Source organism: Geospiza fortis, unplaced genomic scaffold (assembly GCF_000277835.1).
Source record: "Geospiza fortis unplaced genomic scaffold, GeoFor_1.0 scaffold55, whole genome shotgun sequence".
Taxonomy (NCBI): Eukaryota; Metazoa; Chordata; class Aves; order Passeriformes; family Thraupidae; genus Geospiza; species Geospiza fortis.
In genome coordinates, this window is record NW_005054308.1 from 1,741,284 (window position 1) to 1,756,982 (window position 15,699).

The following is a 15,699-nucleotide window of genomic DNA, read 5'->3' on the forward strand; positions in this document are numbered from 1 at the left end:
AACCTCAGGCACCTTGCATTTGGGGAATAGGAACCTCAGCCACTGAGATCTGCAGGATGTGAGCCCAGCACTACAGGAAAATGAACTTGCTACAGTGTCAAAAGTCAGTAAAAAACTCAAGAACTTGGTGCTCAGGACTCATCCCCTGCTGCAGGCCCCCCAAGCTCAGGAGTGCCTGCTGGGGTACCCCACTGTGTGCCATGAAGAGCCCAACACAGCTTTCTGCTCTGGAAAATAAACTCAGAAAATTGAGAAAAACTATGAGAAAGGCTCGTGCTACACTTGATAACAACTTGCAGCCTCTTGCACCTCTGCTGAGCAAACCACCATTTCCTGAACTGAGGTGTCAGGCATGAAATATTTCACATGCTGGGGCAACCGTCACCGTCTGCTGAGCGACAAACAGAACTGCAGCCTTTCCTGGTATTAATGCATAAATCAGGGTGTGTCCTGTGTGGCTGCTTGTGATTCTGTAATGAAAACTCGCTGTCCTGTTGGGGAGGCAGCAGCAAAAATGTTTGTGTAGCCAGTGTAGATTTAGCCTAAAGGACTTTCTAGCCAAGAGTTTCTGTACCGTGCAGAGTGCTCACCTGCTGCTGCTGCAGCACTGCCAGAAGTATCTGTGGGCACCAGGTAAGGCCATGTCTGAAGAACCAAGAACATGCTTCCTTTTCCCCATTTATCCATGGATTTATCCATTCCTTCCACCTCACCTCTCACCGGTGGGAAATGACTCAGCTGTAACTCATGGGCTTATAGCAGGCTGATCTCTGCAGAAGCATTTATTTTTGTTATTATCCCTCTCAGGCACTCTTTGACTATCCCACCAATTCCATGCCCCAAAGTTCCAGCAGCCAGTGTGGTCTGGGGCCACCAAGTCAGCTCCTGCTTGGCTCTGCAGCTCACACAGCCTTTTCTCTTTAGGCCTCCACATGGATGCACACCAAGAGAAGCACACCCAAAAGATGGGAGGAAGGGATTCTCTCCTCTACCTGGAACACAGCAGACTGCACTAGAACACCGTGCCCAGTTTTCTGTTCTTCCAAAACAAGAAAGGCACTGACAAAATGGAGAAAAAAGCCCCAAAAGCCTGAAGCCACCAGCACAACCAGGGCACTGAGCCCTGGCTGAGAGAGGAGCTGTTCTGCTGCAGAAGGAGAGGTTTTGGAGGCTCACAACACTCTCCTGCCAGGGGCTTATTGAGAGAGCAGACCCAGGCTCTGCCCAGGGTGCATGGTAAGGGCACAAAACAGAAGGGGGACAAAGGGCAAAAGCCAAAATAACAAGTTTAGCCAGGGTATTAGGGGGTGCTTCTTCCTGCAAGGTCAGCCAAAGAGTGGGACAGCTCATGGGAGGTTTCCCAGATTGGAAACAGCTCAGGGCAACTTGGTCTGACCTAGCAGCTGACCACAGGTAGGATGCTGGAGTACAGCCCTCCTGAGGTCCCTTCACATACAAATTATCTTACAATTATCTTAATTCTGCCATGTTCTTCATACAGAAATCAGATCATTGCAGGTGGTGCAGTCCACCTGAAACTTTCTGCTTTTCCCCTCCTGCTCAGTGCACTGATTTACCACCTGTTAATCATCTTTCTTCAATCAGCAGCCAGCTGCAGACCACACTTGCAGAGGAGCTGTTCCTGGTTGATTTTGATGTCTTGAATTTGATTTTTGATGTTTCAGTTAAGGTTTATGGTTAGCCTCCTGTTCTTTCACTCCTGCCAGACACAGGAACACTGCTGTCAGTGTCTGTTCCCTCACTCATTGCACGTTTCTTCACTGCACAAGTTCAACAGCATAAAGCCCCCAGGTGAACCCACCCATATCAGCTCCAAAAGCAGGGGTGAATCCAACAGAATGTACATGGCATTTCTACCCCAGCTGTGGCATTCTGTACACTAAAGTGCTGGCTTAATACTTGCTTTATCACACTCCAAAAACCACCAAGGATTCTAAACTTATTATCCAAGGAAAGATGAAACATCAATAACAAATACTCCTCCCCCAAACCAAGAAGTACTGGACCAAAAGCTCTGACTGAACCAGAAGGAGGGAATTACCTTCACAGGCTGAGACTACTGCAGGAGGATGTGGAGGCCCCTCTGCTGCCCTGCTTCTGGCTCCAGAGGGACAATGAGATGAGCACAGCCATTGCTTCTGCAGAGCCCTGAGAAGCCCAGCCTGCCCTGGGCTCTGATCTCTCACAGCTGGGATCACAAGTGCTTTCAATTTCTCAGGAATTTATTTTCTCAAATTATCTAGATGCAATAACTAAAGCCCAAGAGGGCCCTTGCCCTCTGTAAAATGTGAAAAAGTTCTGTGAAGGCAATTTTAATGTTCATTATTGCTAGAGTAAGCCACAGTAGACAATTCCTCATTTCCTACAGAAAAATATACGAGTGAAAGGTAATTGGCACAGATGAGTTGGGAAGCTGGTGCCTTGGAAGTTTCTCTTTTTTTGCATGATGTTCCTATTCACACATGGCAAACATTGCCTTCTCATGCTCCACTGGAACAGAGAACAGGAAAAATAAGCACAGAAAAAAAAGAAAAAAGAATATGTGCAGTGAAAGACAGAGAAAGCTGGAAATATGGAAGAAACAAAAAGTAGAAAAGGAAAGTTGTGAATCAGTAGAGTTTGGCTTCCGCTATGAATGAACAAAACCCAAAAAATAAACCCAGCCAAAACAAAAAGTTTCATTTTGAAAATGCAGTACTTACTGTGCCAGAGACACAGTTGTGCAGGGAGCTCCACCAGAATGTTTTCCTTGTTTTCCTCTGCTTTTCAGAGCACTCAGTATTGATCCTAAATTATTTTGATTCATGCCAACCCATGAGAGCCCACAGCACCCAGCACATGGAAACCACTGTTTTACTGCTCTTCAGAGGGTAAAATAGAATTAAATCCAAGGATGGCTGCAGCAGCTTTAAGCTACTTGCAGTTCAAACAAGATACAAACTTACTTAGATGGAATTGCCCAAGAGTTATTACAGCTACAGGGTCTAGGTTTACCTGCCCTCAATTCTTCCCCAGTGTCCACTAAATTAGTTTGGGGTCTTTTCTCCAGCACCAGGATAGTGGCAAACCAGTGCATCTCCACTGTCAGGACTGCACTTCTGGTATCTCTCCACCACTTCTATGCTTGTGTAACAAGCAATAAAAAATTCAAATTATATCAGAGTACCTTTGCAGAGAGGAGCTATTGTGCTGCCAGCTCCCAGCCTGGCTCTGCTGCCCTTGGGAGGCTCCTGCTTCCAGATAAATGCATCTATTGGCTCCTTTCCCTTCCCCCTGTGCTAAATACCATCACTGCAAAGCCCTGGTGATGGCAGGATGCAGCCACTGAGAAGTGCCCCTGGGTCAATTGCACCATGGAAAACCCCAGCGCTGAGCTCAGCTGAAGAGCTGCAGCTGCTGGTTACAACACTCAAATGCAAATGGAAATTAAAAAAACTTCCACAAAGTAAACAGCACCACACTGAAGCATGCAAAAAATGCATTACAGCAGCTTTACTTCCTATTTCCTTTTCCTTACAGCTCTCAAAATTATAGCTGCAGAATTCTTTGGCGCTGTTGTGGACAGTTGCTCGTGATCAGGCTGCTGTGGGACTGACTGAGTATTCAGGAGCCATGTACCACACACCCACCACTTCCACAGGATCATCATTTAGGGTGGAAAAGCCCTTTAAGAACTGTGGCTAGAGCCCTAGAGATAGCATGGTGCAAATGTCTTACTCTAGCTTGTATTGCTTGTAGTCACAAAAAAGGGAAAAATTATGTAGAAAGGACAATAAACACCCTTTTGAAGACAAGATGCAATAGGAACCTCAAAGATTTAAAATAGCTCAGGTATGTCTTTGTCCAAGGTTCAGGAATTCTTGACAAGAAACTAGGGAGAGGGCTTGGAGACCGTGAAAGAGGCAGCATTAGGAAACAGGAACTGAAGCAATATCTGATGGGAAAAGAGAAGTGACTGGGATATTTCTCAGCTGGTTTCACATCCAGGCATCTCCTTTCATGCACAGTCACTCCTGCTTTACAACGGGTGGGAAAGTGGGAGGTTGGAGCCAGACCACAGATTGCCCAGGGTATGGGGCTGATGGAAACATCATCATGTGGAGACTGATTTATGAGGCACTTCTTATTTAAGAGAGATTTTTTCCTCTCAAGCAAAAGCAGCAGGCTGCCAGCAGGGGTATTCCTGTTTGATATGGTTGTAGCATCAGCATTATGTCCCTCAAAATATGTGGTTGTGTGGGTTTATTTTAGAATAGTCAAATACCCAGGAGGGTTTATGTTTCTGCTTTCTCATATTTACATATAAATAAACCACTTACATATACTCCAGCACCACAACAGCCAGCAAACCCAGCTACACCCTCAGAGACTGGGCTTGCTTTAATTTCTAACAATTCTGCCAAGCAGATACTCCCCACTTCTGCCTACAGTAACTTGTGGTGATGTACTTCATTTAAAGACATGTTTGGAGAGGCTGTTTTATTACAAGTGTTTCCTCAGTTTTTAACTCACATTTTCACCTAGCAGCTGCTTCATAGCACCCCAAATTGGTTTGGGCTGGAAGAGACCTTAAAGACCATCTCATTCCAAAGCCCACCATGGGCAGGGACACCTTCCACTGGAGCAGGCTGATCCAGAGCCCCATCCAAGCTGGCCTAGAACACTTTAAAATCTCCCATTCATTCCCATTCACTGAACACTGGGAGCTGCTGGGGGTCCTGTGCTCAGTGGCTGGGGGCTTCCCTCCAGAGCAGCTTTTTGCCTTCCATTGAAGAGAAATCTGGTGTCTCCACAACCATGAGCTGATGCAAGATTTGCAGTGCAGAGGAGGAAAGCAGCACAGCTGGAAATGCAGGGACATTTGGGTAAATCACAGCAGAACCCATGGGATTGCCCCCACCGTGGGGTGCTGAGCATGACCTGAACACAAGGGTTCTGTGTTTTATCCCCATCTGAACACACACAACAAGGATGATGCAATTTACCACAGGTTCATTTTTCACAGTCTTTTATCAGAGTAATTTAGAAACATCAGCAGACTGGTGATGACTGAACTTACCCTCACCTTGAAGCAGCCTGGGAAATATTAACCACAAACATGAAATGAACATACCACAGCCACAGGGTTTTTGGTTGTTTTTTTTTTTTTTCCTCTTCTTAGGGTTGGTTTTTTTTGCCTTGCCTTGGCACCCCAGCATTTTCCTTGCCTTGCCCTGCTGATCCTCCATTGCTTTGCATTCTCTTGCATGCCCATTCCCCACCCTTGACCTGCTACTGCTTTCCTCCAGGGCCTTACCTCCAGGCCTACACCTTGTTTGCATTTCCTTGCCTTTCCTGTCCCTTCCTGTACTCTGCCTTGCTGTGCAGTCTGTAGCCTTCCCTCAGCCTTCCTTCCCTCCACTGTTTGTATTGACTTGCTCACCCACCCCCCACCTGACTTCCCTTCCCATTTGTCCAGGTCAACCCTTTCATTTCCTTCCCCTTCTAAGACTCCATTGCCTTGCCTACCTCTTTGTTTCCTTGCAAAGCCACTGATTGTCTTGCCTTGCCTTTGAACCCCTGCCTTGCCTTCTGTTCCTTTGCTCACCCCTCCCTCACCTGGAATCCAAGATCCCATTTCTCCAGACATGTCCCAGCCCTGTGCTGCCCTGAGGACTCCCAGGGCTGATCACACAGCCCCAGTGTTTCAGAAGCACGTGAGAAGAAGCCATGGGGAGGTCCCATGCAGCCAGATCCACCTTCCTGGGCATTTTTGGTGTGGGATCAGTGCTTGCATGTGTTAAATTGTGGACAGGCAATCCAGATTTTGCCCTTGGGCTCTGGGATCAGAATGAGAGTTCTTTTGCATACACAGGAAAGCAGGTGGCCCAAGAGTTTTAGGTGCAGATCAGAGATGGCCCATGTGGGATCAAGGCCAGACAGAGCACTCTGTGCCTGGCTGTTTTTACACACCAGCAGTTCCTGAAGGCATATCTCATTTGCCTTGCCTTGGCAACCCCAAGAGTTCCCTGCCTTACCCTGCAAACCCTCCCTAGCCTCGCACTCCCTTGCATGCCCATGCCGCACCCTTGCCCTGCCTACTGCTCTCCAGGGCCTTGCCTTGCCTGGCCCTTCCTGTTTCTGCCTGCCTTACCCTTCACTGGGCTTACCTTCCTATGCCCAGCCTTGCCTACAACTTCTGGGCCTGCTCTTTCCCACCACTCCATTTGCTCTCACTGCTCTGACCTTGCCCACCTGCACCTTGACTTGCCCACAATTGCCTGCACTTGGTTTGCAGTGCCTTGCCTGCATGGAAGGCAAGGTAAGGAGTGGTAGGCAAGGCTTAGCAAGGCCAGGAAGCTCTGGGTAGGGCTAGGCAAGACTGATGTAGGCAAGGCAAGCAAAGCCAGGGCAGGCTAGGAAAAACTAGGCAAGGTACAGGAGGCAAGGCAAAGCCTCAGAGTGCCTTTCCTTGGGAAGCAAAGGACATGGTGCCAGCGTTGGCAGGGCAGATGTCAAGGTACCATGGACTTTTGGGAAGGTATAGTTCAGCAAGACATTTCTGTCCTGGCCCCTTCTGTGTAGGAGCCATTGTTGGACATGTTCAATACTGGAGACATGGTATGAAACTTCTGCTTGCTAAGTTCCTGAATGAGAATGGCAATGCCTTTTCATGGGAAGGAAAGCATGTAACCCAAGTGTTGGAGATGCAGATAAAAACTGCATTGTGCAGGTCAGCAGCAGCAGCAACTTTCTATCCTGGCATATTTGGTGTGAAAGCCCTGCCTCAATGTGTACAATTATGGAGTTGGTATCCATCCTTGGAAGGTGGTCTCCTGAAAGATTTAATTTGGCATGTAGCTCCCACTTCTCAGAGGCGACCTTCTTGAAATTCTGGAAGCACATTTCTTTTGGACAAGGTAAGCAGCTACGGTGAGGCTTGGTGTGCAGTGATCTAGTGCCCTGGGCAGGTAAACAAGTGTTCTGGGACTTTTGTATGGGATCAGTCACTGGAAGTTTTGTATTTTGGAGGAGGGGACACCATTTCTCTTGAGATGAGCTTCTAGTTCCTCTCTTTGGCAAAGAAAGCAAGTTTGGATGCAGAATTGGGGTGAGCCTGGTGAATTTAAAAGCTTTTCCCAATAGGCAGTTGTCTGGGTTAGAGCTGTTGAACTGCCAGTGGGAATGCAGACACCAGGCTGCTGAGCTTTCTGTCCTGTTAGCTTTAGTGTGTGAGCTGTCCCCAGTCCTGTTCCATTTGGATCCTGACTCTGAGACTGAAGGCTGAGGATGGTACCTAGAGCTGAGAAGGAAAGTGCTGATAGCAGGGTGTGCTGCTAGCTTGATGGATGCAGGTGAAATTGTAGCCAGCAAGAGCTCTGCTGGCACTTCTGTGAGCTCTGTTTTTGCCAGATGTTTCCAAGTTTGTTAGAAGTTTCACTCTTCGAGAGTGAAAAGCTTTGTTGGGTAAAGGAGTTGTGTTGCCCTTTGAATGTGATGCAAAGAAGAGTACGCACTTGGAAGGGGAAGATCAGCCAAACGTTTTTATCCTGACACGTTTCTGACTTGGTGTGTCCTGGGGGAGTGCTTTTGAGCTGGGCTGGGTGTGTTTCCTTCTTCTGAGAGCCGACACCACCATCGTGTGGCTGTTTTGATGAGCGCTGACAGTGCCCAGGACAAAGCCCAGCCTGACCCCATTCCTGTGGGAGCAGTTCTTGGAACAGCTCTGCTGCAGGTCCTGGCCCTTGGGCACTGACAGAATGGGATCCTGCATGTAGCGGGGAAGGAAGAGGAATCCTTTCCTTCTTGGCTGAGCAGATTATCAGCTGCAAAAGAAAAGGCAATTGCAGCATGGCCTCTTCCTTTTAGAACCTTTTCTGTGCAATCAGCTGTTCAACATGTGCACCCTCTGAACTGCATCCACCTCCCTGGAAATACGCACCATCTCTCCAGCTCTGTGTACCATGCTACCCTCTCCCTCTCACAGATCCCAAGCCCCTTCAAAACATTCAGCAGCTGCTCACAAAAAAATGTCCTTCAACAAAAAGCCAGTGCTGGCCTTCATAGTCCTTTTACAGTCTGTAAACTAGACAAAACACACTAGTGACCCACACTTCCCTTCTCAACTATACATACAGCATCAGTACAGTCAAAGTGGCAGAGTCCATGGCTAAAGCAAAGCGTTTCCAGCTGCAGTTCAGACTGAAAGATCTGCCAGGGGACAAGGTATCTGCTAAGCTTCCCTCTTCCCTGAGAAACCTGATATTCACAGCATGATCATTTTCACACAGCTTCAGTGTCACTGACCCCAAGCAGCTCACAGAAAAGTAGATCTCATGACAGAAGACATTCCTAACATAACTATTTCTCCTAACAGCATTAAATTGTGCAGAGCATACTGGGACAAGGCACCTTCCTTCTCACATATATGTCCTGTGAGAAGGACAGGCTGTATGTGACAAGGACAGTCTATAAGTGAGAGGGACAGTCTCTATGTGAGAAGGACAGTGTATATGTGACAAGGACAGTCTATATGTGACACACAGTCTATATGTGACAAGGAAGGTGTGTAGCCCCACTGTGCTCTGTGCAATTTAAATGCTGCTGGAGAAATGGCTGCTTTAGGAACATCTTCTCTTATGAGATTTTTCCCTCTGTCCTGAACTCAACATTTTTACTCTTCCTGGATCAACCAGAAGGCATTTGGCCTTGGCACAATTCCTATCTGCCTGGGCCAGTGGCAGCAGTTCTTATGACCAGTGCCAGTTCCCAGGTGGGTGGAGTGGGGTAGACCCAATGTATTTACTAAGAGCCCCTCAAAAACTCTCTGTAGAGCAAACTTAGCCCCTCCAAGCTAAAAGGGCATGGATTTGGGTGCTTCCCCAGAGGAAGGCAGTTCCTGGGCAGCATTCTGCTGGGTACCTGCTTTGTGGACTGAAGGCAAGGTCAGAGTTATTTGGATCATCCCTTCCTGTCACTGGAGTCTGGGGCACAAAAAGATGCTCCACAGGGCAAATGGAATGGTTATCACAGGGTTAAACTAGTAAGACTAAATTAAAGCTAAATTATACAAATAACTCTAGGAAATATTGGCTGTAACACAACTGCAAACCCAAAGTGCCAGCCAGGTTTGTTAAATCATCATCATTAAATCAAATACATCACCATTAACAACTTATCATGCTTTAAGAACAGAATTCATTTAGCAATATGATTTAAATTTTTATGAATTTATTTTATAATACCTGGATATCAGAGTAGGGTTTTTTGTATGCAGTCCAGAAGCCAAAAGTATGATTGCTTTTAGGCTGCAACTAATCAGCTATGAAGCAGTCTGCCCACTTCCTTGAGTAAGCACAAGGAAAAGCCAAAACTTTCCTGTCAGTCTGGGGAATTTTTAGCAAAAACCTGAGTTTCTGATAAAACTGTTTACTTGAAAACAGTTATTATTTTCATTTCAGGAGAACTCCCTTGGTGATACTTTTAACTTTCAGTGGGTTAAACGCTGCTGCAGCCTTCTGTGAGTAATAAAACACTTTAGCTTTGCCATTTTCTGGCACATGGATATACATTTGTATGGATATACATACCGCTTGGGCTGAGTTGTTTCTTCATCCAGACCACACCAAAACAGTGCCCCCATCCCCCCCATCCTGTTCACCCCTCAGCTCTGCACGTCTCTGCTACCTCACCCTGATCTACAGGAAGGAATATTTTCTATTCTGATGACTCATGGTTCACACAGCACATCATAATTCCCTATTTATGGCACAGTGACCCTTCACATGGCTCCCCACCCTGGCAGGTTTAAAGAGATCATGGACACTCCTCAACACAGTAACCCTGATCCTGGTGCTTGGGTTTGTTCCTCCAGACTGCAGGGTTTATTCCCAGGGTGTCTCTTTCTTGCTTAGGGCAGCCTCTGTGGTCAGGCTTCCACAGCACAGCTGTGACAGTGACAGGGTGGGCTTCTGCTGGCCTGCTGTGCTACTGGCATACACAGACACCTCCAGCACCTGCCTGCACTGAGTTATTTCTCCTTCCCTTATTGCCAGGTTTTCCAAGGTACACTGGAACTTTACAGGATTTGATGACGTACTTCACGATGCAGCAGCAGTAACACCCAGATCAGGGCAGCAGGAATGACCCAGCAGCAGTGACCCAGTGACCCAGCCTTGTCACCTTGCCTGCCTCCTGCCAGCTCTCTGTGCTTTCATCGTCACCAAAGTGGCATAAACACAGAATGGTTTGGGTTGGAAGGCATCCTAAAGCTCATTTTGTTCCAACCCTGCCTCCGTGGGCAGGGACACCTTCCTCCAGACCAGGCTGCTCCAAGCCCCATCCAGCCAAGCCTTGAGAACTTCCAAACTTTTCTGAGCAACCTGTGCCAGTGCCTCACTACCCTTTCAAGGAAGAATTTCTTCCCACAATCCAATATAACCCTGCCCTGTCCCCGTTTGAAGCTCTTTTCCCCTTTGTCCTGTCACTCTGGGCCCTTGTCAGAAGAGCCTCTCCAAATTTACATTTGCTGATCAGCTTCAAACCAGCACTAAAGGCAACACAGAATACTGCTCCTATTTTTGTAATCTTTGTTTTTTCTTTCCTTAGCAGGGTGTGTTCTCCAAGTGCACAACACAAACAAAGGAAAGCTTCTGCTAACACAGACCCAGGTCCTCAGGGCTGTCTCTGCGCTGCAATGCAATCTGTCCTTAGAGACACCAGTGCCAAGAGGAAACCTGACACTTTTAAAAATGGGTCCAAATCAAATATGTCAACATTACAAGCCCTAACAAACAAAAAACTCACTTGAAAGCTACAATCCTTCCTGCCTGAGGCCATAATACAGTCATGCTCTTAGGCTCACCTCCACTGGGCTCAAAATAGCCCCAGAGTCCCCAGCCCAGCCCAGCTGACACCAGCACGCAACCTGCACCAGCAGCACCAGTCTGGCTCCAGTGGTGGGGCCAGCGCAGCACACTGGGAAGGCAGAACTCATCCCAGACATGCCCAGGGGCAGAAACACAGCTGCAAGGCTGCCAAGTCATCCAGCCCTGACTCTGAGTGACTTTACAAGGTGGTCTAGCAAGCCTGGCTCTGTGTCTCCAGTGAAGAGACACAGAGCTGGATAAGAGCTGGATGCTCCAGTCCAGCCCAAATGCCCTCTCATGGAAAGCAAGGCACTGGGAGAAGGGGACAGGGTACCTCTGCCTTGACAGGGAGACCCAGGACTAGGATTCTTCAGCCCACAGTGTAGAGTGAGCAACAGTTACAGACACAACTCCCAATCCAAAAGCTTATCTATACTCCATCTGTATTACTTGCCTAAAAAATAGTGTTTGCCACCTGGGATTTTTTTTTTCTTTTTCCCATGATGTTTCCAAGGCAAAAGAACAGACATTATCAAGCAGGTTTGATGACTGTAAAAGAGAAATATCCTATCACTGAACACTCACATTGTCTTTTTTGTCTCTTTCTCCATATAAGTTCTTAGTTGTAAACAAAGGACAACAGACAAAATAAATTACAGAGGAAGATGTACTTCAATAAATAGATATACTTTTTTTCCTAAAACTGTCTCAATTCTGTTTATGCTGGGAGACAGCATCCTCCATTCTCCTCAGACAACAAACCAACTCTGAGCTAATCATGCAATTCCCGCAACCAAGGTCACGAGCCTGGTTTTGCTGGAGCAGGCACTGAATGCTGTATCCAGGGCAGAACTCAAAACCTCATTTAAAATGGGCTAAGAATCAACAATTTAAGTAATTTGCTGAACAGGAGGAAAAGCACTTAGGGAATGTTTTTCTCTCAAAAGAAAGGAGGAAAGTCGGAAACCTTGTGGGTCATCTTGAGTGCTTCCTGCAGAGGAAGCCACAGGGAGGGCTGTGCTGCAGCGGCAAAGCTCCTCCCCACCAGGGTGAAACCAGGACTCTTCTCCATCTCCTTGAGGCTACACCCAACCAGGAAAGAGGGAAGGGATGCCTCACCACTCAAACCCATGTGCAAAAATCAAAGTAATTTCCCAGCTGTGACACTCATCCGGGCTGCCAGTGCCTGAAGCAGCAGCTGTGACCCCACACTGTGAACAGGGCTGCTCCCTGTGCTGTGTGTGCAGGAGGGAGGGGTCTGTGCCAGGGACAAGGGCAGGGGCTTGACAGCCCTTCCTGGGAAGACTTTCCTCCTCATATCCAACCCAAACCCCAACAAGTTTGAGGCTCTTTCCTCTTGTTCTATCACACATTATCTGTGAGCAAAGACCTCTTGTACTATCACATTATCTGCGAGCAGAGACTGATCCCTACGTGGCTCCTGATGCTGCCAGGGAGTGCTGGAGAGTGACAAGGTCCCCCCAGAGCCTCCTTTTGTCCAGGCTGTGTGACCCCAGCTCCCTCAGCTGCTCCTCATCCGTCCTGTGCTCCAGACCCTTCCTCAGCTCTGCTGCCCTCCTCTGGACACACTTCAGCCCCTCAATATCTCTCTTGTCACAAGGGGCCCAAAACTGAAGCCAGGGTTTGGGGTGTGGCCTCACCAGTACCCAGCTCAGGGGACAGTCACTGCCTTGATTTCTGCCCACCACGAGATGCTTTTATTTGCACTGTGTATTTGGTATAAATTAAAGCTCTGCTGAAGCCAGCTCCTTCCTCTGCCAAGGGACCTCCCGTATTGATGCTTGTTATCACCAGGCTGTCCCAAACTACAATTTTATTGCCCAGAGAAAGATGATGCAACAGCTGCATGGGAAGCACCAGCTATTTTATGCAATGCTGTTTGTTGTTTCAGAAAAGCAACTTTCAGAATGGAATGGCTGCTGCCAGGCTTACTGCCCTCCTCAGAAGGCTTTTAGCCTTTTCTTTCCTCTAAGGGAGGGAAAAATATCAGGATGAGAAAATGGGTGTATGGTAGGGAAGAGGAGAAATCGAGCAGGGCTCCCCCTGATCAGGCTCCTCCTCTGCCACCCACTCTGGCTCCTCCCAGAGGCTGAACTCCAAGGGTTGAGCAGATAAGACAATCAGTTTCTGTATCTTATCCGTTGCCCATTGCATTATCTCAGCACAAACAAACAGCTGATTTCTCCACTGCTCAGTTAAACTCCCTCGAGGGAGCAGCAGCCACGGCATTGCCTGAGATCCAACAGGGCTGGGGGAACTGGTCCATCCTCCACTGGCGCTGCTGGCAGAGGTGGCAACGCTCCCAGGAAAGGAACATTGCCCCATGCAAACAGCTCGTTTGGAATTATAATGTCTGCCTGCTGTTCTTTCCCTGGAGCTTGCAGTTACCCGTGTCTTACAGGGGCATAGAACCAGTTCAGCTTTATCAGCTCCAGTCACTTCCGTCATCACTAACCTCATGCCATGACAGTATTACACCACCCCTCAACAAAGAAAGGATGGCAGCTGGATTTGGGCTCCTGAGGACAAACATTCCTGCAGCTTTTCACGGGCTTGTGAAAAGCCTTGCCAGACAGGGACAGATAGTGACAGTCGAATAAATTAAAGGCACATTGACACCGTGTTAAAATCGATGTCAAGCTTCCAGAAAGGCCAGTTCAGTTCCTCCCATCAGCAGGTGTCACTGCCTCTAATGACAGGCAGGTGATTAGCAGGCTGCCCGGGCCCCCAGGCCGGTGCTGGCAGGACCATGCAGCCTGTCCCTCAGGACTGGGGCAGGATGAGCCCAGGACCTGGGCATCTTTAATTTCCAAGGCTCACAGCCCACATTTCCCAGGAAGAAGCATTCTTTCAATTGTCCCCAGGAAGGCCATTTTTTAAGTTTGCAGGACATGGAGGTCACCAGGTAAATGCTTTAGGTAGCCAGAATATAACAAATGCCTTTCAAAAACTCTTATGGGAAACCCAGAGAAAAGAGGGCAGAGGTTTAGAGTTTGTCACCTCCAAATCTTCTTGTTCTGCACCTTCCACCATCAGATGGTGCAAAAGCTGTTTCATCTGTGGAGCCTGAGCCCTGTGTAGGGGTCAGCAGCCGCCTCTGACCCACTCAGCACAGTGCTATGTTATTCAAGACGATCCCTTCCCTGTAACACTCAGAGAAAACTGGTTTTGCAGCCCTTCAGTCGTGCTAATTTGCTAACGGAAAATAAGGTGTTTGTAAGGGAAAGCCAGTTAAGTGGGCTTTATCCAGTTTAATCACCGTGTTAATTGTATAGGAGACGAGCACCATTTAAGTTGTATAACTAGTGTATAAACCTCCTTAAGCAGGGTTCGCTTAGAACAAAAACATCTCACCCATGAAACCACCTTCTCTCCAAGAGCGTCCCTCCCATCAGCTGCCAGAGGTAAAGGGAGAGGAGAGGCTGCCCTGAGGCTCTTCACCACAACAACGAAAGGCAATAAAGTCACACCAGGCGTTCCCTTTTCTCCAGGGACGCGGTTTCAGCTGGGAGAGGTTCACTTGGGCAGCACAAGTTGTAGACATATTGTGCTAAAATAAAAGCAAAGGCTCTATAAGGCAAAGGGGACTGACTCAAACTCCTCCGAAGTAATGGAGCACTTTCAGCAGCAGCTTAACTGCCCCTCAGGGGAGGACACCTCACATCTCCTTTGCCTGTTTCTTCAATCAAATCCACCTGCAGTTTCTCTACCAGACCCAGCGCACTTCTGCTCTCCTGCAAACCCCTCTTCCGCATCTCTCTTCTAGAAATAACCCCCCTCCAGGTTTCCTCTTGTTATAAATGGCAATACAGTTATTGGCTTTTGCATTTATTATTGATCACAGCTGTTGCTAGAGGGGCAAACTGAATTTCATTTGCCAAGGCAAGGGTAAAGCACTCGGTCCTCACTGGTCTCCAGCCTCAGCAACTTACAGTGTAGTCTTAGTCCAACCTCAACATTAGCCCCTTATCCCAGCAGCGACTGCTAAACCCACATTATGCCTCACCCCCTTCAGGTTCCTGACCTTTTCTTCACACTCTGGCTCCACCAGCAGCAATCTGTACCAGAGCTACAATCAATACCCAACTTGAGATAGAACAGAAAGAAATTAAATTTACAGTTTATTATAATTTGTGCAAATCAGCTTATACTTGGGCAAGAGATCTTTACAAAATCTGTTGCCCCTTCCCAGATATGAATTCCTTGCTGGAGTTGAGAAGGAGGTTGGGCAGGCAGTGCTGCTCCAAGGAAAGGTCACCAGAACTACGGCCATCTGAGAGCCAAGGGGCAGTCCTTGCCTCCCTCTTGGATGGAAGAAAATAAACGAACACAGAAAGCTGAGGCAGTCACCCAGGCCACAACACTTTCATCTCAAACAACTAAAGCTGGCAGAATTGTAAGCAACTGAAAACCTGAAGATAGGACCTTGCTGTGGGATAAACTGAGCATTGACCAGCTGCTCCCCAGCACTTTGGGACACGCACCAAAGAAACCCCCGAACAGAATCCCAGAACCCCAGAATAGCGTGCGTTATCAGGACCCTAAAGGTCGTTCAGTCCACACCCAGCCATGGAACCAGACCAAGCTGCTCCAAGTCCCAACCTGGCCTTGAACAGGCACCCACAGCTTCTCTAGAACACGCATGCCAGTATATTACTGCTTTCCAGAGATAAATAAATGCGAAGGTCAGACTTGCAGAGCTCCACCGAGAGCTCACAGGACCCAGCCCGGGGGTGCAGGAGCCGGCGGCACCCGGACCGGGGCGGGGATCCCCGAACGGGCGGGCACCGCTCCCAGCTCGCACCCGCCC